Source organism: Schistocerca nitens, chromosome 10 (assembly GCF_023898315.1).
Source record: "Schistocerca nitens isolate TAMUIC-IGC-003100 chromosome 10, iqSchNite1.1, whole genome shotgun sequence".
NCBI lineage: Eukaryota > Metazoa > Arthropoda > Insecta > Orthoptera > Acrididae > Schistocerca > Schistocerca nitens.
This window is the reverse complement of record NC_064623.1, coordinates 225,432,464-225,459,879: the sequence shown is the minus strand read 5'-3', so window position 1 is coordinate 225,459,879 and position 27,416 is coordinate 225,432,464.

Genomic DNA, 27,416 nt, shown 5'->3' with positions numbered 1-27,416 from the left:
CATTCCTCACGTGAGAAAACCAAATGCCATTCTATCCGACAATGCCGCATATTATACTGGATACAAGTGGCGAAAATTTCTAAAAGACTATAGCATTAAAAATATATTAATTTCCAGGTTCAATCCACAAAGTGATCCCTCCAAACGCGTGTTCCGTGAGGTTAACCGATTCATGAGGACTTACATTTCTAATAAGCACACCAATTGGGTAACATACTTGTCGTTATTCGAGGAGGTACACAATAAACTCAACATCTATGGAACTCATGTTCGATCGTAAAGAAGAGAACGATTGGACAATACCACTGTCTAAATTTTATTTTCAGCATGCAACCCCCGAAGAAAAGGTAGGATAAGTTTGCGCGACGCTGACTGCGGAAGCCGATAGAAGAAACAAAGCTTATGCGCGCACTATCAAAAGGAAGCAACAGTACAGATTAGGTACGAAGGTACTTGTGCGTACTCACCATAAATCATCAGCTCTTCAGCGGCGCAACGCGAAGTGGCATCTGCTGTACGATGGTCCTAATATCACCAGCATTCCACATCCCAATGCATATCTACTGCAGCATCCTAAGACAAACAAAACTATTGGACTATATGCTCACCGTGATCTAAAAGTATACTATGCTCAACGATAGACACACCTATAGATCATGCTTAAGTTATACACGACTATCAAACGCACGTACCTCACAGTACTTCCACAGAGAAGCTACGTAGTATAAGAATTTTATTTCGGTTGTTTGTGTTAGCAGCAGAAGGGGAAAGAAGAGATTCGTCTTCGCTGAATACTTACAGTAGCCACATTAAAACTTTAAAGTAAATTATACATTAATTTTAAAACAGGTCTGAAGAAGATATATTTTCAGCCTACGAGATTGACTATCTGCACCGTCAGTATTCAACTACTAACGACTGATTGACGTAAAAGACTTAATTATTTTACAGCTGAGATTTTCATCTAGAAACCGGATAGATACGCATCTCACCACTGAACATGCATACTTACAAGCAGTTAAGGCCATGCTTACGAGGCACACGTACACTCGTGTCGCGAGTGCGAGTGTATATATATATATATATATATATATATATATATATATATATATATATATATATATATATATACTCCTGGAAATGGAAAAAAGAACACATTGACACCGGTGTGTCAGACCCACCATACTTGCTCCGGACACTGCGAGAGGGCTGTACAAGCAATGATCACACGCACGGCACAGCGGACACACCAGGAACCGCGGTGTTGGCCGTCGAATGGCGCTAGATGCGCAGCATTTGTGCACCGCCGCCGTCAGTGTCAGCCAGTTTGCCGTGGCATACGGAGCTCCATCGCAGTCTTTAACACTGGTAGCATGCCGCGACAGCGTGGACGTGAACCGTATGTGCAGTTGACGGACTTTGAGCGAGGGCGTATAGTGGGCATGCGGGAGGCCGGGTGGACGTACCGCCGAATTGCTCAACACGTGGGGCGTGAGGTCTCCACAGTACATCGATGTTGTCGCCAGTGGTCGGCGGAAGGTGCACGTGCCCGTCGACCTGGGACCGGACCGCAGCGACGCACGGATGCACGCCAAGACCGTAGGATCCTACGCAGTGCCGTAGGGGACCGCACCGCCACTTCCCAGCAAATTAGGGACACTGTTGCTCCTGGGGTATCGGCGAGGACCATTCGCAACCGTCTCCATGAAGCTGGGCTACGGTCCCGCTCACTGTTAGGCCGTCTTCTGCTCACGCCCAACATCGTGCAGCCCGCCTCCAGTGGTGTCGCGACAGGCGTGAATGGAGGGACCAATGGAGACGTGTCGTCTTCAGCGATGAGAGTCGCTTCTGCCTTGGTGCCAATGATGGTCGTATGCGTGTTTGGCGCCGTGCAGGTGAGCGCCACAATCAGGACTGCATACGACCGAGGCACACAGGGCCAACACCCGGCATCATGGTGTGGGGAGCGATCTCCTACACTGGCCGTACACCACTGGTGATCGTCGAGGGGACACTGAATAGTGCACGGTACATCCAAACCGTCATCGAACCCATCGTTCTACCATTCCTAGACCGGCAAGGGAACTTGCTGTTCCAACAGGACAATGCACGTCCGCATGTATCCCGTGCCACCCAACGTGCTGTAGAAGGTGTAAGTCAACTACCCTGGCCAGCAAGATCTCCGGATCTGTCCCCCATTGAGCATGTTTGGGACTGGATGAAGCGTCGTCTCACGCGGTCTGCACGTCCAGAACGAACGCTGGTCCAACTGAGGCGCCAGGTGGAAATGGCATGGCAAGCCGTTCCACAGGACTACATCCAGCATCTCTACGATCGTCTCCATGGGAGAATAGCAGCCTGCATTGCTGCGAAAGGTGGATATACACTGTACTAGTGCCGACATTGTGCATGCTGTGTTGCCTGTGTCTATGTGCCTGTGGTTCTGTCAGTGTGATCATGTGATGTATCTGACCCCAGGAATGTGTCAATAAAGTTTCCCCTTCCTGGGACAATGAATTCACGGTGTTCTTATTTCAATTTCCAGGAGTATATATATATATATATATATATATATATATATATATATATATATATATATATATATATATATATATAATTGAGACTGATATTAGCTCATGCTTTTGCCTATTAGTAGACATGTGCTTGGTCTTAATGCTGGTGTGAGATGTCGTGTCTAACCATTTTTTATTTCAGGTGACATCATTTTCACGACGCAAAACACAAAATTTAAACCTGTCATGATTGTATAATTCATGTAAAACTATTTGAAAGTGTTTTTATTTAACCAATCGTGCTTGTAAAACAACACGAGAAATATGTTGTGATATTTGTGTAAAAGCCAAAATGTAACATCTTTATACGTATGTATGTAAAAGAACTTATTTGTAACACATTTCCGTACACCTGTATTTTGTGTAAAACTGAAGCAATGTATGCTCATTTGTGTACAATACCTGTACTTGTAAAATGTGAACATATGAGAAACTTATGTGATCTGTATAACCAGAAACTATTTCTGGACGTTCTCTGTACGTCACTAAACTTGTAACCACGAGAAACTGGTGTGCCATTCAACACACAGAAAAGGAAACTATTCAACATATACTGCAATGTATAGAGACACGATGAACTATTTGTGTTCGAGAATTTGTTTACAAACTGTAAATACAAAATCGTATTATGAATTGTGTGTGGAGCCATGTCAGTAGACACTTGTAGTAAAAAACTGTGATAGTGAAGTGCTCCGACACTTTTGAGTGCATCGCAAATTGACATTTACTACGTTGCATCTCCGGAAATCTGTATAGCATGAAGTGGTTCCCTACTGTACCTATGGTCACCTTCTTCCAACGCGAGGAAGACCACTCGACGGGTGGAGGAATTTTGGACGGGTCCTCAGGGAGCATAACGTTCTCGGAAAAGACGGACACTCTTACCTGGTAGAACGAGGAACGACGCCAGCACGAGGTCCTGCTTCCATGCCTTCACCAATTCATGCTGTAAAATGGGAATTTTCCAGTCTTCTATCAGATGACGTACAACCTAGTGAAAAAAAAGTGATATCAGGACAAATATAAACTGTGCTGCGAATAATCAAGCACATGCAACTACATTTATGTTAAAACTGTGGACTGTAACATTGATCTGCCAAAAAGCAATGCTCACCTTCACAATGTTATATTGTCGATTCATAGAACTGTGAACGACGACACGTCGAGCAAAAACATTATATCTGAAACAAAAGGACATTACAAGCGCAACACTGTGTGAAAGAGACAATGAACAATAAGAACTTGTAATTTAATGTTTGCACATGTTGTAACTATAGGTTTCTATACCTGTTTCAAATGTAAATCCACATTACCAAATTCTTGATGGTAAATGTTGTCATAACGACCAGTAGTGCAGACGAACGCACGAAATAATAATAAACAATATGACGTATGACGAACTTCGCTAAGCAACCGCCGCGCAACTGCTGAAATACGCGCGACTGCGCAAGCGCGACAACTTGTGATGTTACAAAATGAAAGTGATGTTGTTATTCAATGGAAAGTTGGAAATTGAGATTTAGCTTACTGTTTTATCAATCACAATTGGCGTAAGAATCATGGATTGACCAGTGTCATAAAATATTGCATTATGAGATGTGTATAGTTTTTTACTTGCAGTTTCGCGTGGCTTGAGGCAGTCACAACTAGCGTGCTATTGATTAAGAAATTGCGTTATCGTCTTTCTAATTACTTCATGATCGTAGATACGATCATACCCAGTTGTGAAGTTATTGTTATGACAAAACAATTTCCTAAGGGACCAGAAAGTTCTTAAGGGCGCAGAAACAACTGTAACATCACACAAAAGGGAAATTCAATATTAAAGCTGATGCAAGAAGACGATAAAACAGTTTTCTTTTTATCAATATAACACGCACATTGAACTGCTGATCTAGGTGTCTGTAATATTAGCAAAATGCATAATTAAAATGAAAATAATACTGAGGAGATAATAGGAATGAGCACTGCTAAATGATTCAGTGTTCCCAGAACAAATATTTATTATAACTAAAACATATATCGTACCTTAAGCTTAGTACTACAATGACGGTAGATTTTGATGTCCGTATCATGTCCATTGAGCGCTCTTTTATATAGCCATTGTCTTCTTTGAGTCGCTCGTGCGTCGTCACGGTAAGTTATAACAGTTCTTTACACTTCACTCAAACTTAGACATAACACGTTTTTATACATTTAGTAAAAATTTAGATCAGACTGCCACAAATCTCCGTCCGTCTTACTTGAGAAAAACAGTACAAGTCTTTTTAGCGCTCAAGGCTTCATTTGTTCTCCAACGAGCCAAATAGTGAAGGATCGCATATCTATCCGTATTTTTCTGTTTATATTGCCGCCCAAAGACGACGAATTACATTATTTAGAAAATTCCACCGTCGCCATGCGACGCCTCATTGTACATTAATCATTATTTATAAACAAGTATTTGCCTTCTGGCTGAAAGTATTAACTACTCGTATTTGCTGTTTTAATGAAGTCAAAAATAGCGAATATCACATTGCCTCCCATGAGGAGAGAGGGAATGCCGAAGGATTACCTCGATCCTCATGTCCTCATGAGATATTCGTGATTATTGGTGTGACATTTACATAATGTTACTGGCGTACTATGTACATAAATTGAAATTACATTTATAAACATATATCTGACATTTATCATTTTTCAAAATAAAGTTTTTCACTCTCTGTTCATCAGTCACTTCATTCCTTAATAGCAAGATTCACATTTACGTGCATATATAAGTTTGGTCCATGTTTGCTTATAACAATAAGTGAACGATCGTTTCTCACTTCAGGGGATATAATTCAGAATTTACATTCTCTTGAGCTTAGCAACTAACAGATGAGTGCAGTGAGTGCTTATTGTCACTAAACTAGAGTGGACAATGTTCGAGCATCTGTTGACTCATTGTGGTTCAATTACAGTTTAATAACGTAGCACTACACCTCGTGATGCTTTCACTTTCTATGTCAGCTGTCTACGGCGTTCATCATGCAGTCCATCTGTCCTTTCCACTGTGGTGCCAGGAATTCAAGTGGCTTCCCGGGTTTTTATTTACAATATGAAACAGAAGAAGCGGAAAATTATTAGTATAACTTACAACTTATTGGATACATTTGTTAAGGATCGGGACTGGTCTGGAGTTTAGGGTCTTCCTATAGTGCACATTCATTTTCTTTGTCCATCAAGAGACAGGATTATAATTCATTTTAGCAGTGTTCAGGAGTGCCGGTATTAATGGCTTTAAGGCCTGAGTAATCTAACAATCTACTTCTCACTCATCTTAACTTCAACTCAAGAAAATTGCTTAATTTACGTATGAAAATGTAGTCACACAAGTGTACAAATGTCTTTCCTCCAGTATGTACGATGGAAGTCATGGCGGTTAGCAGTTTATAGTTTGGATTGTTTCGTCACCCACACGTCAGCCACTCACAGCGGCTGCACAGTGTTGCGCGAGCTCCAATACTCAGTATCCGTTCGCGCTCAGGCTGCAACAGAGCTGCTGGTCGTCGATTGCTCCTTTTTTTTGTGAACTTCGTATCACACGAGTGCATCGATACAAACACCTCGCGCGCGTTTTCCATCGGAGGAGCCGGACACTGAAGCTGCCTCCATACTTCTCTGTCAACTGCCTCCCATGAGGCTCACGGGTAAGTGACGACGAATGTTTTAGCTGTCGCTCCACTTAGAACAACACTGAACTTTGCGTTGCACCTGTTGTCGTAGCCTTGACTTCTTTTTACACTTGCAGTACAACACTACCACTAATGTACAGTGAACAGTTATTTTTATTATGCACGTCGCACTTTTGTGTGCATCTTCACACAGCATTCGTGCTTAGTTCCTTCGCCGATAGAGTTCATTTACAAAACAATCAATTTTGCAGGTTTCCTCCATTGGTACAGAAAGACTTATATTCTACTATTTACAAAATATCACTTACGAGCTAATATTTACAATTAATGGTCACTCCTTTTGTTAAGTCCAGTGAACAACTGCTTTATGAATGGACTCTTTATATCTCAAGGTTTACTTTCACTAGTGAACCTAAAAATATTCTTTCAAACTTTCTTTTAAGGGCTCATCTCCTCATTATGAAAACTACAGATTTCGCAACACTCGTTGCATTTATTCTTTAGTGCTTTAGTGCACCCAAGATCATTTTCTACTGCCACGCAGCATATCTACTACTTAACGAGTACGCATTTAACGCTGAATCTTTTTTTTTCTTTTGTGCTTTCCTTTGTACTTGCCAAACTTTTTTTATATTTGAGGGCAGACTGGATAACAATAGGTCTCCCTCTTCGCTTCATGTACTCAGCAATCGTTCTCTGTTAAAAAAGAATAGGGTAACGCGTGTCTACTATTTTTCGCATGAATGGAATTACCAACAGTTCACTGGGTTCACGCAACCGGTCCATAACAAACATTACCAAAGCTAGCGAAGTTCATCACGCTACGTGGCTCATTTCTCATAAGCACTGCTTTGCCTCGAAGCACACGTGCCTTTTACAAGTCGACCCTTGGTCTGGGTTAATGAACCAGGATCAAAAGGAACGGGCACAAGGAAAATGGATTTCATAAGAGGAGTGTCTTAGGAGACATTTTTGCAATAAAATCTGCATGTAAATAAAATTATCATAATAAACATAGGCACATATATAAATTTCAACCTCTTTCATTACAGCACCCATGAACCATGGACCTTGCCGTTGGTGGGGAGGCTTGCGTGCCTCAGCGATACAGATAGCCGTACCGTAGGTACAACCACAACGGAGGGGTATCTGTTGAGAGGCCAGACAAACGTGTGGTTCCTGAAGAGGGGCAGCAGCCTTTTCAGTAGTTGCAAGGGCAACAGTCTGGATGATTGACATTAACCAAAACGGCCTTGCTGTGCTGGTACTGCGAACGGCTGAAAGCAAGGGGAAACTACGGCCGTAATTTTTCCCGAGGGCATGCAGCTTTACTGTATGATTAAATGATGATGGCGTCCTCTTGGGTAAAATATTCCGGAGTTAAATAGTCCCCCATTCGGATCTCCGGGCGGGGACTACTCAAGAGGATGTCGTTATCAGGAGAAAGAAAACTGGCGTTCTACGGATCGGAGCGTGGAATGTCAGGTCCCTTAATCGGGCAGGTAGGTTAGAAAATTTGAAAAGGGAAATGGATAGGTTAAAGTTGGATATAGTGGGAATTAGTGAAGTTCGGTGGCAGGAGGAAAAAGACTTCTGGTCAGGTGACTACAGGGTTATAAACACAAAGTCAAATAGGGGTAATGCAGGAGTAGGTTTAATAATGAATAGGAAAATAGCAACGCGGGTAAGCTACTACAAACAGCTTAGTGAACGCATTATTGTGGCCAAGATAGATACGAAGCCCACACCTACTACAGTAGTACAAGTTTATATGCCAACTAGCTCTGCAGATGACGACGAAATTGAAGAAATGTATGATGAAATAAAAGAAATTATTCAAATAGTGAAGGGAGACGAAAATTTAATAGTCATGGGTGACCGGAATTCGAGTGTAGGAAAAGGGAGAGAAGGAAACGTAGTAGGTGAATATGGACTGGGGCTAAGAAATGAAAGAGGAAGCCGCCTGGTAGAATTTTGCACAGAGCACAACTTAATCATAGCTAACACTTGGTTTAAGAATCATGATAGAAGGTTGTATACATGGAAGAACCCTGGAGATACTAAAAGGTATCAGATAGATTATATGATGGTAAGACAGAGATTTACGAACCAGGTTTTAAATTGTAAGACATTTCCAGGGGCAGATGTGGACTCTGACCACAATCTATTGGTTATTACCTGTAGATTAAAACTAAAGAAACTGCAAAAAGGTGGAAATTTAAGGAGATGGGACCTGGATAAACTGAAAGAACCAGAGGTTGTTCAGAGTTTCAGGGAGAGCATAAGGGAACAATTGACAGGAATGGGGGAAAGAAATACAGTAGAAGAAGAATGGGTAGCTGTGAGGGATGAAGTAGTGAAGGCAGCAGAGGATCAAGTAGGTAAAAAGACGAGGGCTAGTAGAAATCCTTGGGTAACAGAAGAAATATTGAATTTAATTGATGAAAGGAGAAAATATAAAAATGCAGTAAATGAAGTAGGCAAAAAGAGATACAAACGTCTCAAAAATGAGATCGACAGGAAGTGCAAAATGGCTAAGCGGGGATGGATAGAGGACAAATGTAAGGATGTAGAGGCTTATCTCACTAGGGGTAAGATAGATACTGCCTACAGGAAAATTAAAGAGACCTTTGGAGATAAGAGAACCACTTTTATGAACATCAAGAGCTCAGATGGAAACCCAGTTCTAAGCAAAGAAGGGAAAGCAGAAAGGTGGAAGGAGTATATAGAGGGTCTATACAAGGGCGATGTACTTGAGGACAATATTATGGAAAGGGAAGAGGATGTAGATGAAGATGAAATGGGAGATACGATACTGCGTGAAGAGTTTGACAGGGCACTGAAAGACCTGAGTCGAAACAAGGCCCCGGGAGTAGACAACATTCCATTGGAACTACTGACGGCCTTGGGAGAGACAGTCCTGACAAAACTCTACCATCTGGTGAGCAAGATGTATGAAACAGGCGAAATACCCTCAGACTTCAAGAAGAATATAATAATTCCAATCCCAAAGAAAGCAGGTGTTGACAGATGTGAGAATTACCGAACAATCAGTTTGATAAGCCACAGCTGCAAAATACTAACACGAATTCTTTACAGACGAATGGAAAAACTAGTAGAAGCCGACCTCGGGGAAGATCAGTTTGGATTCCGTAGAAACACTGGAACACGTGAGGCAATACTGACCTTACGACTTATCTTAGAAGAAAGATTAAGGAAAGGCAAACCTACGTTTCTAGCATTTGTAGACTTAGAGAAAGCTTTTGACAATGTTGACTGGGATACTCTCTTTCAAATTCTAAAGGTGGCAGGGGTAAAATACAGGGAGCGAAAGGCTATTTACAATTTGTACAGAAACCAGATGGCAGTTATAAGAGTCGAGGGACATGAAAGGGAAGCAGTGGTTGGGAAGGGAGTAAGACAGGGTTGTAGCCTCTCCCCGATGTTATTCAATCTATATATTGAGCAAGCAGTAAAGGAAACAAAAGAAAAATTCGGAGTAGGCATTAAAATCCATGGAGAAGAAAAATTTTGAGGTTCGCCGATGACATTGTAATTCTGTCAGAGACAGCAAAGGACTTGGAAGAGCAGTTGAACGGAATGGATGGTGTCTTGAAGGGAGGATATAAGATGAACATCAACAAAAGCAAAACGAGGATAATGGAATGTAGTCGAATTAAGTCGGGTGATGTTGAGGGTATTAGATTAGGAAATGAGACACTTAAAGTAGTAAAGGAGTTTTGCTATTTGGGGAGCAAAATAACTGATGATGGTCGAAGTAGAGAGGATATAAAATGTAGACTGGCAATGGCAAGGAAAGCGTTTCTGAAGAAGAGAAATTTGTTAACATCGAGTATAGATTTAAGTGTCAGGAAGTCATTTCTGAAAGTATTTGTATGGAGTGTAGCCATGTATGGAAGTGAAACATGGACGATAAATACTTTGGACAAGAAGAGAATAGAAGCTTTCGAAATGTGGTGCTACAGAAGAATGCTGAAGATTAGATGGGTAGATCACATAACTAATGAGGAGGTACTGAATAGGATTGGGGAGAAGAGGAGTTTGTGGCACAATTTGACCAGAAGAAGGGATCGGTTGGTAGGACATGTTCTGAGGCATCAAGGGATCACCAATTTAGTATTGGAGGGCAGCGTGGAGGGTAAAAATCGTAGGGGGAGACCAATAGATGAATACACTAAGCAGATTCAGAAGGATGTAGGTTGCAGTAGGTACTGGGAGATGAAGAAGCTTGCACATGATAGATTAGCATGGAGAGCTGCATCAAACCAGTCTCAGGACTGAAGACCACAACAACAACAACATCACTGCATTCCTTGTTCTTTAGATTAGCCTTCAATTAGGGTATTGAATGGTCGCTAGATTACACTACAAATCTTCTGAAGATATTTACTTGGACTTATTTATGATACAGGGTGCTTGCTGTGTGGTTATTTAGTACCTTGACTCTACTGGAATCAATTCGTCAGCTAACATTCCTCATATACTCTTTAGATTGGGCTCAGATCACAGGGAAATAGTTTACTTTCATAGCAATTAATGGCCTCGTGGAGTACTTACGCTACATTATTGATGCTTCATGGTTTGCCTCTATTTGTACTGTATTTCACCTAACTTAGTTTACTACAGCTTATTGTCTCCTTGCGTGAACACATGCGGGTTACCACTTGTTTTTCCATTTAACAGCACGCTTTAACTGAACTTTAAGCTATTTCTTCTACTCCTGTCCACTGTCTGGAGTGTTTGAACATGTACCTTTTTTTTAAGCAGGTAATTTGGGCTTTTACAACAGAACTTCAAGTACTTACATTACTAAAAAGAAATCTATAAATCTTCTTGTACCTTCAGAGAAGTGCTTATTTACGCATCCTCCTCCATTTCTCACCTTTACATATTTATATAGATCCTGGCAATCACCTCGCAAGCACATTTTTTTTAATACTAACTTAAAGCTAAATTGAAATTCTTTCTGCAACCTTAATTTCCTGCTTCAGCTTGTTGAAGAAATATCAGTTCATGTCCATCACTATAAACAATTTTTCCATGCATAGCATTTAATACTTAAAGTTTACATGTAGTAGCCGTTACCATGTAGTCAGTGCGCTGTTCAACACAATACTTATCATTAACAGTTCACACAAGGAAATTTCCAGTAAGCAAGAACTCATTTCCACGACAGTATTTAACCACTACCATTATAAAATTTCTTTAAGTCTCGGTGGTGAAATAAGCCTTTTACTCTCCCCGTAGCCGGGTCAGTTAATAAATAACTCCCTATGTGCGGTTTCCGTAAAATAAGGTAAGGACCTTGGTACATATGTTGCCACTTGCGATTTTTCTTACATATTAAGGATGGCTTGAAATGAGTCTTAAGTAATACCTTTTCACCTACATGGCAATTTACAACTTTGTTTACTTTTTTATCATAGCCTTTCTTCCTTAATCTTTGCTGCACCCCATTACTCCAAAATTTTGCCAAGAACATTTTCTCAAACTCTTCATAATTCCTACACGTGTCTACCATTTCCGTTCCCCATAATGTTGCATCACCAGAAATAAAGCCAGTGACGAACTGAATACGCTGTCTGTCTGTCCAGCTCCTGGGAAATATGCCGGAAAAATTCTTTAGGAACACGATGGGGTGTATTTCTCGCTTCTGCGGATGAAAAACAGGAAAAGTGCGATGCTTAATCACACTTTCCTCTTGCATTAAACTCACAATTGTGGGCGGATCATTTATTTTCCCCACTCGGGGCTCAACAGGACTGTTGTTTTGCATGTAATCAGGCGGTTAACTATAAGGAGTTGACTGACATTCGTCACCGTCTAAAGAGTTGTTCCCTATAGTTTGCGTATGCGTGTGCGGATTTTCTACCCAGTTTCTCAGCATTCTGACTTCGTCCACTACTTGCTGCTTCCACTCGGGAAGATCCCGTGTAAGTGTCCTCCGAATCTGTCCCAATTCAGAAACCACTGTGTCTCCCGACTTACCAGGAGCAGCTAAGACTTCATAAGTTACATCCTTGACAGTCTCCCTAAGCTCCTCCCTGACCTTCTTTTCGATAAAAATATCTTTACCCTTTATCCATTCACCGTAGTGTTCCGACAATGCCTCCGCGTGTGCTTTCACGGTGCTCTTAACCTGTTCTTCAATATGGATTGAGTCTGTCTGCCTCGACAGATCCTCCACTACACCTTCAATGTCAGATACTGCATTTCTAACTGAGTTTATTTCTTTGGTAGCTGCCTGAATTTTTGTGTTTAATGTTCCAGATACTTCAGCTATTTCACTTTTCACCGGTTTCTGCATTTTCTGAGTTTGATCACTGATCTTAGTTTGCACCTCACCCAAATGGGTATTTAATTCAGCCGTAATTTCTTTATGCAGATCTGTTTTGATTGTGCCTAGCTGTGTTTTTAATGATTCGCTTACAGCATCTAATCGGACGTTAACAGCCTCAATTTGTGTTTTTACTGATTCGCTTACAGCATCGAATCGGGCGTTAACAGTCTCATTTTGTGTTTTTACTGATTCGTTTACAGCATCTAATCGGGCGTTAACAGTCTCATTTTGTGTTTTTATAGTCTCATTTACTGCGTCAAACTGTTGTTGCAGCATTTCCATTAACGCACCGAGGTCATTTGTAGCTGCAGCGGGAAGAGTTTGGACTTTAGGGTCACTTTCCCCTCTTACAGACATGGTTAGTTCAGTTTCCACACGGGAACCTACCGTTCGCGATCGTAAAGGGTATGGAATACTATTAACGTCTTCACTCCCGTCTCCTGTTGTCACCTGTCTCTGTTTCCTATCTGCCATTTTCGTCAGTAAATCACGTGCTACGCAAGGCTTTCGTCGTTTGTCAGTGACGTGGTGAGTCCGCTAAGAGCACCACTCTCGCGTGAGCAACAAATGAAATTCAATCTGGCGAGAAGACAAGATGGAACCTAAACGTTTCAGATAAATGAATGAAGATGCTCTTCACTGCAAATTGTACACACTATCCACCATGTTGAAAATGTAATACAGCTATACTAACAATGGGGGAGAAATAATTTCTATCATCAGACTACGAAGAATTTTACTTTGAAAGATAAAATAAAGCAGATTTTCTATAGCGGGAAGGAGATAGAAAGGATATGGATCGACTTGGAAAAGCAACGTTGCTACTGAAGCACTACACTGCGTATGCAAAATTCTGACTTACTTTTTGATGGCTTGGTTTGCACTATATTATCTCAGCAAATTCGCGTCTCTTTTCTTTTCCTTTCTCTCGATAATTAAACTGCGTTATCGACCAGCGTATTTCGTGTCTTTCTCACAGAGAGGTGATGTGTATATGAAACGACAGAACATTTATTAACACAAGCACATAGAAAATTTTCCAAGTATATGAACTAATTTTTGGTCAAGTCCCTGTTCGGGCGCCAAGTGTGATTTTACAAAATAAAAGTGATGTTGTTATTCAATGGAAAGTTGGAAATTGAGATTTAGCTTACTGTTTTGTCAATCACAATTGGCGTAAGAATCATGGATTGACCATTGTCATAAAATATTGCATTATGAGATGTGAATAGATTTTTACTTGCAGTTTCGCGTGGCTTGAGGCAATCACAACTAGCGTGCTATTGATTAAGAAATTGCGTTATCGTCTTTCTAATTACTTCATGATCGTAGATACGATCATACCCAGTTGTGAAGTTATTGTTATGACAAAACAATTTCCTAAGGGACCAGAAAGTTCTTAAGGGCGCAGAAACAACTGTAACATCACACAAAAGGGAAATTCAATATTAAAGCTGATGCAAGAAGACGATAAAACAGTTTTCTTTTTATCAATATAACACGCACATTGAACTGCTGATCTAGGTGTCTGTAATATTAGCAAAATGCATAATTAAAATGAAAATAATACTGAGGAGATAATAGGAATGAGCACTGCTAAATGATTCAGTGTTCCCAGAACAAATATTTATTATAACTAAAACATATATCGTACCTTAAGCTTAGTACTACAATGACGGTAGATTTTGATGTCCGTATCATGTCCATTGAGCGCTCTTTTATATAGCCATTGTCTTCTTTGAGTCGCTCGTGCGTCGTCACGGTAAGTTATAACAGTTCTTTACACTTCACTCAAACTTAGACATAACACGTTTTTATACATTTAGTAAAAATTTAGATCAGACTGCCACAAATCTCCGTCCGTCTTACTTGAGAAAAACAGTACAAGTCTTTTTAGCGCTCAAGTCTTCATTTGTTCTCCAACGAGCCAAATAGTGAAGGATCGCATATCTATCCGTATTTTTCTATTTATATTGCCGCCCAAAGACGACGAATTACATTATTTAGAAAATTCCACCGTCGCCATGCAACGCCTCATTATACATTAATCATTATTTATAAACAAGTATTTGCCTTCTGGCTGGAAGTATTAACTACTCGTATTTGCTGTTTTAATGAAGTCAAAAATAGCGAATATCACATAACTGCAGTGTCAACGTAGAACTGATACGAGCACGATACCAACGTAAGACTGATAAAGGCGCACCCGCCACATTCAAAGACAAACATATTTCATGTCAATAGTATGTATATGTCATGTATATTGTATATGTTACGTATCTGTACTTGCATATGTATTAATGCAATGTGCTTTAGAGTGAGTTGCTCGCCTGCAGGTGTGACCTTCCGCCTCGCAACTCACGGGGCAGTTTAAAGGCACATTTGCACGCTGAGCGGTTATTTAGGAAAAAGTCGTAGTAAAGATATATTAAAAAACCACAGATGAAATCCACGGCTGTGCAAGCATTGCCTGCAGCCGCTGGAAAACAGAGGAAGAATTACGATCGTCAGATGACGAAAGTATAGGTGACTTTTTGTTTGATAGGTCTTGTACAGATTGGACGTGTGTGGCACACCGCCATTAACATTGTTTTATTTCTAATATTTGTCCACGAATTGCAATCACCGGCACTCGTAATCACATGATGTGTGTTTTTAAACTATGTTTCTATCTCAAATGTAATTATTACTAACTCGTGTATGTTTTATTTTGTGTCACTAGTTATTTGTGTTGGGTGTCTTGGCTTGGCAAAGAAAGGATCCATATATATATATATATATATATATATATATATATATATATATATATATATATGGTGAATGTGCAAGAGCGCGGTCATAATTAACATAACGGACAAAGATGCCTAGCACATAAAAAAAGCAAAGTTTGTAAAATATGAGACATAATTAATACTGCGTACTGTTAGCTGTATTGTGCGTGCAAAGTTCAGATACGAAATAGACCAAAAAGAAAATATAAAAAAAATTATATTTATAATTTGGCTTGCAATAATGCCCAGCAGAATAGATCGTACAGTTATAGGAGTATTGTTGGTGCGACAGACGTGGGTGCAGTGCCAACTGTCTCACAGGTAAAACATGAGGAGCCACTTATCAAGCACAGGCAGTCCCAAATATTCACTGATGAACCGAGGTCAATCCACCCATTAATATTTATCAAGACTTTTATAAATGTTTTACCTCTTTCCTGGACAGAGAAAATACAAATGCCTCTGAGCACTATGGGACTTAACGGCTGAGGTCATCAGTCAGCTAGAACTTAAGAACTACTTAAACCTAACTAACCTTAGGACATCACACACATCCATGCCCGAGGCAGGATTCGAACCTGCGACCGTAGCGGTTGCGCGGCTCCAAACTGAAGCGCCTAGAACCACTTGACCACACAGGCCGGCCCAGAAAATACAATCAGTGATTTCTTTTATTAGCGGAGATGCAGCTCTTTGGGCAGTGGAAGCTGCAGAGAATTGTCAAGTATACACAGACTTTGAAAAGATGTTTTTAGCTCGTTTCTGGTCGTCATGTGTGCAAGAACGACTCAGAAAACAGGTCTATAACCCTGAGCCTTTTAATCCCCGGCAAGGCAATCTTCGAAAATCCTTCGAAAGATATTTATACAAGACACGATACTGGGACGAACCTATGCTTCCGAGAGATGTACTGCGTATATTAAAGGCCAAGTTACCAATTTCAATTAGGGAAAAAGCTTGATCATGTGCCTGATACGGACCTCGAATAATTTATGGCCACCATAGATTCATTAGATTTAATACAATAAGACGCCAGGCAAAGCGAATGTGGCAATGGTGGGCCAGGATCGAACAATAGTAACAATAAGCAAAGAAGTCCGAATGGAAACAGTCCCTCCCAGAAAAGGTGGACAGAACAGAGGAAGTGATTACCACGCCGATCGCTGTAGCAGCAAACAAAATAGTCACAGAGGTTCGGCGGGCTACCAATACAATGGGGAGCAGTAACCGTTCTCCGAATAAAAACGGGAACGGAAATTTTAATAGGAAACGGAGGAACGAAGGAAGTTTTAACACTTCCTCCGCTGACAAAAATATGCGAACTGCAAATTAGCAGTGGCACAAATCTGGCCCTACAAATTGGTAGACACAGCACGATTCTGACGACCGGAACGTTCATAAATGTTATACCAATGCCGCCGCAGCAGTACTGGACACAACAACCGCAATTTGTCCAAAAACAGCAACAACAGAAACAAAATGAAACAGTAAGTATTGTCGAAGTGGTGGAAGAGCCGCAACCCGGATGATCGGGGGCGGTAACTCCAATCGACCTATGTAAGCCTTCCACATAGGTCGGTATGGCACATGGCGAAGGCAGGCAAAGCGTGCAAACATTCATGGTGAGATACAATGAAGGTGAAAACCTCAGGGAGGAATTTATTGCTGAAACTAGGCAAACGCAGCAACAAAAGATTGAGTTAGTAAAATTGTTTTTAACGCTCAGATAAACGGAATACCCGTAACTGTCATTATTGATACAGGGACAAGTGAGTCAGTTACGGACTAGGAATTATACAAATACGTTGACCAGGTTAAGAGACTGCCAATTTTAACCGTTCAAATTTGTAAAATTATGTGGGCTATACGTGGCCGGATGCAGATTATTAATAATCGGGTACAGGCCGTTATAGACATAGAAAAAGCAGCAGTGAAATGCTCATTCTTGGTCGTTTGGAACTTTGCGGTATCCTGTATCCTGGGTTTGGATATCTTACGTTATGTTAACCCATTTCAACAATGACTTTGTAAACAAGCTCACCCAAGACTTAACATCTTCATCACTTAATAGAATTTACTTAGTACACGAAAAAATGAATGACCTCTTACATTTTAAATTTTAAATTTATAGATAATTATCACAGTTTTTACCATAGTTTTTAATAGATTTGGAAAATTCTAGTTTCATACACCTGTTGTTATGGTTTGTATGCTGTGCAAAATTCATCGAAGAATCTCTTTTACTTATGAAGAAAAGTGCACCTATAGCGACAAATGCAGCCAATAGTAAGTCAAACAATGATGAAATTTCACATGTAAAATAAAATTACTTCGTTATGTTTTTGAACTTCCACTGCTATGAGTGTCAATCCTGAATCCTCCCTGGTCATTCTGACAAAGTTTTATGAATTTACTTGTAAAAGTATACATAGTAGACATTAAAATGTCCTGTGGTGCTTCTCCTGCATCAAGTTGGCCCGTTTGACGTCCTACCCCCCTTAATCTGATGGACTGTTAGGGTCAGGGTAAACCACTGATTTATCTCACGGTACTTGCATGACTTGAGTAGCAGTAGTAGAATTAAACTCGGCTATAGAGGCAGATTCTTGGACAGTTTTGTAATTTTTTTTTTTTTTTTTTTTTCATTTTTGGACGCTGGAGGTGACCACTACATTACGAGCAGCAAGCGAGTCCGAGGATTCCTTTGTAGTCACCGAAACGGGCAGTGGGCACGCCAGGGCAGTGGTTTGTGTGCCGCTGTTCTGGCCGTCAGCCGAGCAAGAGGGTGGGGACGCCGAGGCTGATTTCGAAATGACAGTTCTGTGGAAACTGGCGGCGCCGGGCCTCCTGGCGCCGGCCCAACTAGCGAGTGGACGTGGCGTGGGAGGCTGCTCTCGTTAACCCGTGTGCGGGTCCAGGTAAAGCCGCCCAGGAAATGCGTTCATTACGGGAAGAGCGTACGCTGTGAGACGGGACGGCGAATGTTCTGGATGCCACATTTCGTAGATGCCGCCGCGTCCCGCCAAAACGGCGCCCACTAAATTGTTTTATGGACGAGGCGGAGTTTGTTTTCACTAGGAAGCTTCCCTCATCTTGTGAAATGCGCCAGGGGTTTGGCTGCAGGACCTGCTGGCATTGTGTGCTGTTTTTTTTGCAGAAGATAATGTGTACTGCACTGCAGTGATTGCTTGAGGATGGTCGGGCCTCCTTGCTAGAAAACATGATTTGCACGGTAACCACTGATGGTCCACGGTAGGTTTATTCGAGAACATCGGAGGGAAGGGCCGTTTTTCGGAAGGTTTAGAACAAAAGGGAGAGGTGGACTTGCTTCTGGACGGTCCCCGAGTACGGTCGCTGGAGTTGCTCCGTTCGTACAGAGAGAGCAGTCAGTCGTAAAGGCGTCCGGGCGGCTGTGAGGCAATCACTGGCAGACGTGGGGTTATCTCCCGCAGTACGACGCTTCAGCAGCACCCGCACGCAGACGACTGCGTCTCGTCGTTCACCGGTTACATCGCTAACGTTGCGCAGTTTCGCAAAATTGAGAATCCTGTCTATCGTTTACGGACCATCTTTTTTCGTACCAGCCTCGTACTCGCAGTAGTCACTCCCAGTGTCCATTGCGTGCTTAACTGTGAGACCGATCAGTGGAACGATGTAGCTGAGTGTGCTTGCAGAAGGCTGGCATCCTTCCACTGACGGTAGCCAGTCTCATTTACACGTAAATTCCAGTCAGGTCCCCCAAGGCTATTGGCAACCGAACTGAGTTCGTGTTAATGAAATGTTACACAGCTCAAGTTTCCGTTTGTAATTTTGTTCTCTCTTGACCTCGATATTAGTTAGTAAATCTCTTTGTGATAGCGTAGGTCCTTGTGAGGCGTAGCGCCGTATATCGATCCTGCCTTGGAGGCGGTTAAGTGGGAGATGTGTCTCAGAGCTGGATAGTGACAGATGGTGACGCGAGACTGGACGCGAATGTAGTTTATGTATCAGCCAATAGAGGACAATGTTGTATAGCGGGACTGTGATTTTAGTTTCGATTGTGCCCACTAGAGTGCACTAAAGTTCAAATGTTCAAATGTGTGTGAAATCATATGGGATTTAACTGCTAAGGTCATCAGTCCCTAAGCTTACACACTACGTAACCTAAATTATCCTAAGGACAAACACACACACCCATGCCCGAGGGAGGACTCGAACCTCCGACGGGACCAGCCGCACAGTCCACGACTGCAGCGCCTAGACCGCTCGGCTAATCCCGCGCAGCTGCACTAAAGTAATAGAATGTTTTTCATAAAGTGTTCTAGTATTTTCATAAAGTGTTATTATGTCTTTTTGTGTATGTAAAACGTTCTAAATGTGTTTTAGCAGTATGAATGATGCGTGAGTGTGGTTAATATGAAGATAATTGTTTAACGAGTTATGTAGTAGGATTTACTGTGGGGACATTTCGAAGAAGTATGGATGTGGACAAAGGGAATTTTTGTAGAACTGATTTGTAACGTAACTTTATGGTAAATTGAAAGTTAATTCAGGTATACATAACAATAGTAAATAACTTTATGCATAAGCAAAACTTCATAATATTAGATAATTACGTCGGTAAAAAGTGCAGTCGCGGGGATTACTACTTTGCCATTGGTTATCGATGAAAAGCGCGGACTGACGCGGGAGAATGTTGCTTTGCTATTGGCTGTTGAGTAAACTGACCAATGGTAAAGCAATATTCTTCGCGCGCCTTTCTCTGCTGGTAGAGAAGACTTAGAGTATTCTAGATAAGAGTCGGAGGCTAAACTATGAAACAGTTCGGACGTGTGTAGTAGTAGTTCCGATGGAAACGATAAGTTGCCGGATATAGCAGTGTTTCATGCATCAAAAGTGTGGTAAAGTACCGGCATAATTATTCCGATGGGCGGGTAGAAATTTCGGAATTTTTAAGTGAATTTTGTGACGAGAAAAGACATATATTCCACGTGGCGTATTGAGCAGGTCGGTGGCTAAAAACTGTGACTGCATTTGGTACCGACAGACTCATTCCCTACGATGTCATTTATTTTGTTGTGGGTTTGAACTAATTAAATCAATCTTATGTCTAGTTAGCCAACTCAGGGGTGATCCACACCGGGGCCACTGTTTAGTGATACTTGTTTACCTAAGTTTCAGAATATATTAATTAAGGACAAATATTTCCAACCTTTCATTTCTTGTGAAAACTTTTTCCCGAAACGTAGATTAGTGACTTTAATTGCAGCCTGGTTCACGTCGAAGTACAGTAGGTTTCGCTCGGCTTTCCTACTGATGAAATGCTGAGACAATGTTCACAGGTAGGTGCAGGTTCGTCGTAAAGGGACGGAAAGAACCGCGCCGCCGCACTTGTAACTAATTTTTCAACGACACCCATTCTCATTCCCTACGATGTCATTTATTTTGTTGTGGGTTTGAACTAATTAAATCAATCTTATGTCTAGTTAGCCAACTCAGGGGTGATCCACACCGGGGCCACTGTTTAATGTCAGATGACGTCGCGCTATCGATAAATGTGTCACCTCTTGGGTACGGTGGTGACGACGTTTTAGTCGTTTGGCAGCCGGAGAAGTGCCGCCACCGTAGTCTAACCTGCAGGTCAACAGTGTGTTGCGCGTCCCCACCCCTCCACCCCTCCCCCTGTGTGCCGAGGCTCCACTGGACGCGGAGTCCGAACCAGCAGCAGGAGACGGGGGTGGGACTCCGCCAGCCGCCAGCGCCGCCGCCGCGGCTCCACATCTGTGCCGAACACACGCGCCGTCACTGCTGCTGGAGCCGCTTTCGAGACGAGTGGGTCTGATTAAATTACCCACTCTTTACTGTGTGACATATGTTGGCTAAGTCCAGCTAAGAAGAAACGAGTCTGCATACACGAATTTAACCAAGATGGAGAGTTTTTTAAAGCATGTTTCCCGCTTAGAAAATTTTCCGTAAAATTTCGCGAATACCACAGACTTACTTCCATATACACTACTGGCCATTAAAATTGCTACACTAACAAGAAATGCAGATGATAAACGGATATTCATTGGACAAATATACTAGAACTGACATGTGATTACATTTTCACGAAATTTGGGTGCATAGATCCTGAGAAATCAGTACCCAGAACAACCAACTCTGGCCGTAATAACGGCCTTGATACGCCTGGGCATTGAGTCAAACAGAGCTCGGAAAGCGTGTACAGGTACAGCAGCCCATGCAGCTTCAACACGATACCACAGTTCATCAAGAGTACTGACTGGCGTATTGTGACGAGCCAGTTACTCGGCCACCATTGATCAGACATTTTCAATTGGTGAGAGATCTGGAGAATGTGCTGGCCAGGGCAGCAGTCGAACATTTTGTGTATCCAGAAAGGCCCGTACAGGACCTGCAACACGTGGTCGTGCATTATCCTGCTGAAATGTAGGGTTTCGCAGGTATCGAATGAAGGGTAGAGCCACGGGTCGTAACACACTGTTCAAAGTGCCGTCAGTACGAGCAAGATGTGACCGAGACGTGTAACCAATGGCACCCCATACCATCACGCCGGGTGATACGCCAGTATGACGATGACGAATGCACGCTTCCAATGTGCGTTCACCGCGATGTCGCCAAATACGGATGCGGCCGCCATGATGCTGTAAGCAGAACCTGGACCATCCCAAAAAATGACGTTTTGCCATTCGTGCACCCTGGTTCGTCGTTGAGTACACCATCGCAGCCGCTCCTGTCTGTGATGCAGCGTCAAAAGTAACCGCAGCCGTGGTCTCCGAGGTGATAGTCCATACTGCTGCAAACGTCGTCGAACTGTTCGTGCAGATGGTTGTTGTCTTGCAAACGTCCCCATCTGTTGACTCAGGGGTCGAGACGTGGCTGCACGATCCGTTACAGCCAAGCGGATAAGATGACTGTCATCTCGACTGCTAGTGATTCGAGGCCGTTGGGATCCAGCACGGCATTCCGTATTACACTCCTGAACCCACAGATTCCATATTCTGCTAACAGTCATTGGATCTCGACCAACGCGAGCAACAATGTCGCGATACGATAAACCGCAAACGCGATAGGCTACAATCCGACCTTTATCAAAGTCGGAAACGTGAGGGTACGCATTTCTCCTCCTTACACCAGGCATCAGAACAACGTTCCACCAGACAAAGCCGGTCGACTGCTCTTTGCGTATGAGAAATCGGTTGGAACCTTTCCTCATGTCTGCACGTTGTATGTGTCGCCACCGGCGCCAACCTTGTGGAATGCTCTGAAGAGCTAATCATTTGCATATCACAGCATCTTCTTCGTGTCGGTTAAATTTCGCGTCTGTAGCACGTCATCTCCGTGGTGTAGCAATTTTAATGGCCAATAGCGTAAAACTGGAGTCAGAGACTGTGAGAAAAGACTTGCTAGCACGTGAATGAAACAGTAGAAAAAATTACAAAACGTAAATTTTATGTAACAAATAGCACTTTGTCCTCTATAATGATTGAATGAAACTGCATTAAGTCCAACAGTTGCCTTTATTTTGTTTTATGAAGTTACGGTGCCTGCATGTAAGACTGATGGACTAAAGCGAAACCCTTTAACTGACCAGCAGTGACCATTTAATATTCGTTTTCAGTATTACAGCATTGTTGTGTATAAACGTTTATCATTCTGTCTGTTAGAATTATGAAAGCCAGACGTAAAAACGTTGTTGTGCTAAGACAGAGAGTGTTACAGTACTGGAGAAGCATACTGTGCTAGACAGGTACCTCTGTACCCCTTTTGCGTAACACACGTGGCAGGTACAGAATCTACATTCTACATTTGGAATGAAACGCAGGGAGGTAGAGGATCACAAGAGATTTCCTCGGCCGTCACCGATTTCTTAAAGAAAATGACCACCGACGCATCTCTCACATTTCTCAGATCGTTCGCGGATGGACGTGCTGGCCAAGACAAAAGTCAACGCGTTGTTCGTGCAATTGCTTTCTGGTTATTCAAATGGTTCAAATGGCTCTGACCACTATGGGACTTAACATCTGAGGTCATCAGTCCCCTAGAACTTAGAACTACTTAAACCTAAGTAACCTAAGGACACCACACAACACCCAGTCATCACGAGGCAGAGAAAATCCCTGACCCCGCCGGGAATCGAACCCGGGAACCCGGGCGCGGGAAGCGAGAACGCTACCGCACGACCACGAGCTGCGGACTCTGGTTATTCAAACAATCTCCAGTGCATGTGAGTGACGTACTTCTCCGCTTTCCAGCTCGGAAGTATTTAATTTCAAGGAACCAAGTACAATTTTGAGGCCTGTAGATGGGATCAATGATCTGAAAAGGATCCGTTTGAAGAAATATATGGTAGGTGAAAGGGTAACTGACGTGAAAATCACAAGCACATCACCTACAATTCTGATGATTCTTCAAAGCGCTTTTTGCCATTACGTAAATGTGGATACAGCTTGAACAAAGTATCAAATATCTCCAAAGAGTCCACATTTCCTCCTCCTCCTCGTCCTCCTCTTTTATGACGTGCTGTTCTGCATTTCGCCATCGTTCGGCAGTGACATGTGACAAAGGTTCGTGCATTAGTTCCAGTAAGTTTCGTACCTTAAATGCCTTGTTATTTCTCGGGACAAATACCTTAACTTGGCTCCAGATCAGTTCTACTGTGTACAGGTAGCAGCAGTACGGTGACAACTGTAAAAATGCAGCCTTTGTAGTGTGTACGGCGTCTACCGTGAAAATCATTGTCTCCTACGTTTCTACAATGCTTATCACTCTCGCTCGTGTGACACCACATCTCTCGTATAAAACAATGGCCATAGTCTATCTGATTTTTCATTTCTCTGCAAAAACTTTAATTTCTAATGTTTTCTTAACTTAAAAATCCGTAACAATCTTTTATAATACATCGATAATTAGGAGTGTGTATTTGCAGTGAAAACCAGAATTCTGCCTGTGATATATAATTAGAAAGCGGATGAGGTACATTTTTCTTTGAAATGTGATGGTTAAGTATAGGTTAATTACCACATATTGATAAATTTCATATTTAAATGATTTCGGTATTCAAACGGTCACCAGTGATGAGGTTGAAACAAGAAAAGAAACACGATGTGGAAAAAGTACTAAGACACAGATATGGGAACAGCTGTAGAGAGAACAAAATGCTTGATTTTTCACTCAGACTATCACCATTCCATGTAACGAACTTATTACCCAAATATACTATTTGTGATTGTTTAGCAGAGGAGTCTGATTTGGGAAAAAATATTGTGAACTTTGTTATTGTAAATGAAGCACAGTTTCGTTCTTCTTCCTAATTCTGGTGTTAAAATGTTTTACTGAAGGCTAAAAAATGTATTTTCAAAGAATGAAATGTATTATTACCTGTTCTATGTCACTGGAAAGTAATAAAAATGTATTATGTCCAAAATAGGTTACATCAAAAGGCAGATTGTCCAACAGAACCCGACAAAACTCATTTTGTGCATTACTAAAGTGCTCATAGCTTGATAGTATAAAAAGCAATTTCCTTGTATTAAACACATTTCGATCAACAGCCCTACGTGATTATGTGATGTAAAATTCGTAAAAATTAATTTAATATTTTTTGCGGTATTCGTTTTTCGATTCTACTGAAAAATTTACTTTCTGGGACATAGTGCGTGTCGAAAAGTAGCTCCTCAAATATATGAATGTGAACTAATTTCCACACATACTGGATCATAAAGCAAAATTTGTGTTTCATTATTAATAATCGAGCTATTACTGAAGAGTGAGTTGTTATTAATAAGGGAGTTCGAATCCTGGTAGTGGAAAAATTTTTCATCGGCAGTACCTGGCCGGCAAGGTGGGGAGAGGCGGTGGTGCAAAGTTGCTGATCGCGAGACTTGGCGTCAGTGCCCTGGTTTGAACACCGAACCTCCCCGCAGTGTCTGATGAAGTGGGGGGCGTGTGTGCCGGCACCAGGGCTGCAGCCTCTCCCTGTCTCATCACCATCCAACACAAACGTAACACTACACACACACACACAAAATACGTACATGTAGTATTACGAACAGTGTGTAATGGAACATGTTGTAAATAAACAACAGTAACAAGTATCCGGATAAAAAAAAAAAGGAAAACTCGGCATGACAGTATGAAAAATACAGTGACAAAGTGTCACACATACAATTCTTAAGTACAGTAATTTAGATAATATTTTATTGTATATCCAGCCTTTTTATGTTTAGTTAATTAGTGTTTGTTCTCTTGCACGCCCGGTCGACGACGCTGTCCTTCTAAAACTGTGTGCCACAGACTAAGTCCGCTCGCTGTAACTCCAGTATATGCCTGTAACGCGTTATACTTTCCAAGTTCCCTTTTTATTCTGTCGGCTGAGAATCGAGGATTGTTTTGTGCTTCGTATTTTAAGTATGTTGTATCTTATATGTATCGCAGATCCTTTTGAATAGCTGCACAACCGAAACCGTCTAGGGAACACTACGAAATGAAACGCTGGCTCGATAGCTACAATAGCAAACAGTGAGTGTTGCAAACTGATATCATTCCAGAAATACGGCGACCTCCAGCACAGAACGCCTGGAACGGCGCGCCGTGTCAGTAGCAAGACGCGTATGTGACGGCTTCCAGGGAAACAAAAATTTGAATTCAGCATTTTATACAATCACTGAGCGAATTAAAATGCTATCGCAAACTGCTCGTTAAGAGCTGTCATTTTTTGTTAAACGTTTAATAGAATAAGTCAAGTGTTACAGCTGGAAACCGCGTACATGTCTGGAAGCAGTGTACGGTGCGCAAATCATCCACATTAATTTCATCCAGTGTTTGAGAAAGAGAGGAGTCGGTCACTGTCAAGAAACTTCAAAACATAATTTAATACATTTTCAAAACTTTTTCTCGCTGACACCCTCCGGAAAATGATGGAAGGAGATGCTGACTCTATCGCGGGACACAGCCTGGAGTCAGTATTCACACACACCACTGAATGCACCTGCAACAATACACTGACGAGGTGACCAAAGTCCGCAGAAATACCGAGGCCCGGTACCTCTGTAGCCGTCCATAACTGCGGAAGTGTTGGCAGTGCAGGACACTGTTCACCAACTCACCTCCCGATTATGTCCCATGAACGTCCAGTGGTTTTCATGTCGGGGAATCTGGGTGAACAAATTGTGCACTAGGAGTGTCCGCAACGTTCTGACTAGCGCATTGTCGCCTATAAAAATTCCGTCTTTGTTTCGGACCACGCTCTCAGTGAATGCCTGCACATGGTCTACAAGTAGCGGAACGTAGCAGTTCCCGGTCAGTGATGGGTTCAGATGGACCAGAGGACCCAGCCAGTCCGTCCCATGCAAACACAGGCCACAGCGTTACGGAGCCACCACCAGCTCGCACAGTGCCCTGTTGATTACTTGGGTCTGTGGCTCCGTGGGGTCGAACCCTACCAGCAGGTCTTACCGACTGAAATCGGGACTCTTATGATCAAGCGACGGCTTTGCAGTCGTCTAAGGTTCAACCGATACAGGCAAGGGGCCAGGGGCCCTCCCTATTCTGTATCTCTCCGCCATTGCGCCGATCGTTTCGGTACTCGAGAGCACTCGAATTAGAGTCCCATCATTATTCAGTAAGCATTTCGGTAGCGATACTGTTCGGATGTAGAGAATCGAAGCGCTGTTGTCGGATCGCGTCGCGCAAGCCAATCAAAAGCAAACGGCCGTCCATCCGCGCATGCGCACTGCAGCACCACGAACACACAGCGGCTAGCAAACGACACAGGCGCGCTGTTCTTCGCAGTACCGAACTTGCGTTTTCGCAGTGCGAAGTGTTGCTATACTACCAGCGGAAATGTCGGACGAAAATGAGGTTAGTAGGTTTACAGTTCAGTGACACTGAAAGAGTGATAAGGATTGCTATTCTGATTGTCGTTTATGGGTATTTTATTTTAAACAAAAACTGCAACCCTGGGTATGTAGAGGCACTTATTACTGAACAGTTTTGGCCAGTATTTGTGGCCTGTGCAAACAGAATAAGAAGACAAACAGAATGTGGTTATAAC